General features: G+C 34.7%; 1 long non-coding RNA gene across 1 annotated transcript; it reads right to left on the minus strand.

The window, feature by feature from the left end:
* Positions 1-397: 397 nt before the first annotated feature.
* Positions 398-3661, minus strand: LOC114171335. The gene is made up of 4 exons (XR_003601438.1): positions 3582-3661; positions 3347-3437; positions 2989-3055; positions 398-488 (listed from the first exon to the last, which is right to left on the minus strand). It is a non-coding gene; the product is annotated as an uncharacterized LOC114171335 (long non-coding RNA).
* Positions 3662-4638: the final 977 nt, after the last annotated feature.

Here is a 4638-nt window from a genome sequence, read left to right on the forward strand (position 1 = left end):
ATTGTAGAGCGAAAGAGCACAAGATTGTGATGTTCAAACTTACCATTAGTCATTGGTGAGTTGTCATTACCACCATCAAGCCATCCTCATATAACAATATTTTTGGATTCTTCAATATTGCTCGAGCAATTGCCACCATTTGTTTCTGCCCTCCAAATCGTTGAATCCCTCTTTCCCCCACTATTGTCTCATAACCCTGCATATATGAAATATTGCTCTGACCAATTCATACATTGTTCATAACACCACATGTGTCTTAAAAACTAGTGCAAATTCGGAATTTTGTGCATATAGTTGCACTAGTCTTTATAAAAAGTGAGTTTATAGGACACTATAATTTACCTCCTGCAAACTACTATTGAAGTTGTGAGAATTTGCCAATTCTGCTATAGCTATAACTTCTGCCTCTGTTGCATCCTCACCTTTGCCATATTCAATATTGGCTCGAATGGTGTCATTAAACAACACAGGCTCTTGGCTCACCAGACCTATAACCATTTAACTTGCATGCTTAGGATTCTTTTCCATCTAGTGCTTTTATTTCAATATACTAGAATCAAATATTATAGTCCAAAGCGATTGATCAATGATTTGTGTACAGAAGAAATGTGATCCACCACTACAAGAATGTAGGTTTTTTTCGTCGGCCAAAATCGGACGCCACTAGTGCAAAACCGACGAAAAAATGATGATCTCGTCGGTCCAGCGACGGCAAGATGGACCACGCCATTTTGCTCGATGCAAAGCTCATTTGCGTCGGCCAAATGGTGACGAACATTTGCTGCTTATTTATCGTCGGCTCAACCGACGAAAACACATAAAAAATATAATAATAAGTTCGTATGCGTGGGTCAAGCCCACGAACACTTGAAAATTTTTCAAAATTTTGCGTGGGTTAAGCCCACGAATGATTCCCTATGCGTAGGCCAAGCCCACAAATGATTGAAATAAAATATCTAAAATAGAGGGCTTTGCGTGGGTTTAGCCGACGCAAACAATTTTCCTTATAATTGTTGGCGTGGGCTTAGCCCACGCAAATGTTTATTTCCAGGCACATCGCAAAATCTGCATCCAACAATACCAAAACCTGCATCCAGACACATTTCAAACAATAATTCAGGATATCATTTGATTCATTTAGAAGCGAAATTGCAAACACAAAATTAAGTAAATTGTGACTTTAATTAGATCAAATTACAGTCGCACAAAAATCTACAAGTCTAAAATCCACAGAAGACAGGTCCACCTAAAAAGCTTATTCTAAAAACCTAATTTGGATCTCATAACCAAAAAATTACTCAATCAATAGGAATTCAATCAACAATGTAGTGAAGTTCAATCAACAGGAGTACAATCACTAACCTGGATGCTTCAAAAATCTGTTGGGTTCGAACAAAAATCCCTAAACCGCGCTTATGAAAATCCCTAAATCTGCAAGGAAGCTCGTCGGCGCCCCTTTCTCGCCCAAGCCTCCACGCTCGTCACGACATTCATCTTGCGAGAGCAGCTCGCAGCAGGTGGTGTCTTTGAAGAAGCTAGCCTCATTGGAGTATTGTTCTTGTCGCCCACTTGCCTCGATGGAGTTTCGCCACTCATGGAAGAAAACGCACGCCACAGAGAAGGAGGGAAATGTCGAGGCTGGCTCGAGGGAATGGGAAAGCGGAAGGGGGAAAAGTGAAATCTGAAGTTTTCCCCCTGCTCTTTAACCTAAAGTTTATTTTTTTTTTATCTCAGCGGTGTATGCGTGGGCCAGCCGACGCAAACAATTTAATTTGTTATGCGTGGGCCATCCGACACAACTTATTGGTTGATTTGCGTCGGCCAAACCGACGAGAATCTAAAATTAATATTTTTTTTTCATTTTTACGAATAGATAATTTTTGTTTCTAAATAACATTTTGGTTACCGTCAGTTTTGCGTGGGTCTGGCCTTCGTATTTTGCGTCGTACACTGATCCGACGCCATAATTTGGACGCTAAAACCGCGCATTCTTGTAGTGCACCAAAACAACCACACATAATCAAATCATTTAATTTGTTGAGAAAATAAATGCAGGGGTGCTAATCTTGGCCCAGAAATATTAAAAAGGACAAATTATTACACCACTTTATGCTTGCTAGAAAATAAAAAAATCTATGGAGAAATATAATAGTGGTGTAAAAATTATGCATCACGATGCATAGAAATAAGTTTCTTCCACAAAAATCCTAAAACACAAGGATAATGCAAAAGTAGGAAGAAAAGTAGTGCCCTTTGGCTTGGAAAAGAAAACATCTAAAAATCACATGATTGTATAATCATGTTGTTCAAAATATTAATGTTAAAGATTTTCAAGATGTGGATTGAATATAGTTATAGTAAAGTGTTATACCCAAGTATTTATACAGATGTACTTCGCTTAATCCTGTCATTTCCTCGTCATTTATTTTCCTCTTCTAGACCCGATACTTTATTCTCCAATTCATTTATGTACGCCTGTTTATAACATTTATGGTTCAGGATTAGGATTTTTACTAAGGGAAACACTAATCAAAGATTAAAGACTCACATAACATGAAAGATCGTTTGTTTCCTTGCTCTTGAACGAGCAGCAGATTCACAATCTTTTATCATGCTTTTTCTATCTCCTCTCAATAGATTTCTCCATCATGTCCTAAATATAAGTCTTGTGTCATTTAATTACATAACAAAATTCTGATCTTTAAAGAAAGTAGCCATTAGATAAAAACAATGAACTCACCCAGTGACTCAAGTAAAAATGTGACAACTTTTCCCTTATCCTAGACAACTTTTCCCTTTTCCCTTAACCACTGACAACGGCTAATTTTTACAATGACTAGTTACCTATAATGATTAATACATTTAAGTTTATTAAAAACCCAACATTCAAAACATAATATACACGTTGTCCCACAATATGCCAACATTGTACATCAAATGAAATAAATTAAGAGGAAATAACATAATTTTAAGGAAATGTTCACTTACAGATAAAGGTATGGACTTGGGGAAAGGTTCTCTAGTCCCAAGCAAACATTCGTAAGTTGCATTCCAACTACACAACAAACACAATGACTAATAAGTCATCTACATGGAAGAAACTATAACAAATGGAAAGCAAATATGATGGAGACTTTGGCTTTGTAAAAGGCCATATATATAACTAGAAAATATATTAATTTGAATCATGTTAACCGGAAAATAAAAACTTTCGACAGTCATTAAGTGTTCCACCAGCCCCCAAAAAATATAAAGTGAATAAGCTAAGATCATGGCCCGTGTGTATTTAGAGTGGCTTAAAGAATATTCAGTTAATTGGGGACCAAATGAAATGCATTTGACATACTTCAGTCTGGATTCACGTTTTTGTTGGTTAGGCTTGCTAGATTTTTCACTTCCAATCCATTGAAGCCTACTTTCATTCCAAAGAAGAAGACCTGAAATAAGAAACATGTATGTCTTTATTTTCCCCTTAAATAAGGAAAGTAAATCTTGCAAACAATATACAATAGTATACGGTAAAAATTAATATTTTAATAATATATCTATCTAAATCCATATAATGAACAACAAGGACTAACCAAGTGAGACAAGATACTTCTCTGAGATTGAATGTTGCCATTATCCAAATCACAAGTGCTTGAACTCCAGAAATAATCTGATATATGTGGTTTTCTCACTATCTGCAACCTGAATTATTACTCCCTTTGTCGGCTCATCCACAGCAATAACAAAAAACCAAAGGTCAACATAAAGACAACAGGTGCATGTTGTCTTTAGTACATATGCCTGAAAACAAATAGCCACAAAAAATACACTTTAAAAAATGAAAATAGGTTTTGGAGACATTAACATAACCTTATACCAATGACTACATGATAACAAGATAGAAAAACATAAATACCTATCTCCACTCCGCTTCATGGATAGGTCCAGCCCAAGCTACAAATTAGTGGATTGTTGGCCTCGTCCAACAACTTCCTTATTATGTAAAACAAAATACATAATATAGTAAACTAGAGTAATTATAAAAAGATGATAATATTAGACGTCTATAAAAAAATATTGAAAAATAGTATATAATATTATGATCTAATGATAACAATATTACAGTAAAAAATATTAAGATTTATTTATGACATCATATAATATTGAATTACTATGTTATGTATTTTAATATACGTTTTATTTGAAATAAACTATTATGAAATTAAAATTCAAGTTTACCAATGTTGATAAGTAATGTTTTTCATTTATTATTTTTCATGTGTGGGAACCTAACTTTAGAGTTAAGGTTTTAGGCCTCTTCTGGTTCATCTCATTTATTCAAGTACCAAAGTACACTACAAGAATTTATAATTTTAATTGGGGTTTCAAGAACCTCCACTAAAATATATACATAATTGGGGTTTTATAAACCCTTACGTATAAGAGGTTTTCCTTGCCAACTTATTTTCTTTATCTTGTAATTTTTAAAATTTTAATTTGAGTATTTTAGGAAGTGACTTTTTCTCTTTCTCTATGGCTTAAGAAACATGTTTGCTTTGGAAGAAGGAAGAATGTACTCGTTGTTAGGAAAAGAAAGAGGTTCGTGCTCTTCACTTAAGGTAAACCGTGACTTTCAATTTCATTTTTGTT

Source organism: Vigna unguiculata, unplaced genomic scaffold (assembly GCF_004118075.2).
Source record: "Vigna unguiculata cultivar IT97K-499-35 unplaced genomic scaffold, ASM411807v1 contig_202, whole genome shotgun sequence".
NCBI lineage: Eukaryota > Viridiplantae > Streptophyta > Magnoliopsida > Fabales > Fabaceae > Vigna > Vigna unguiculata.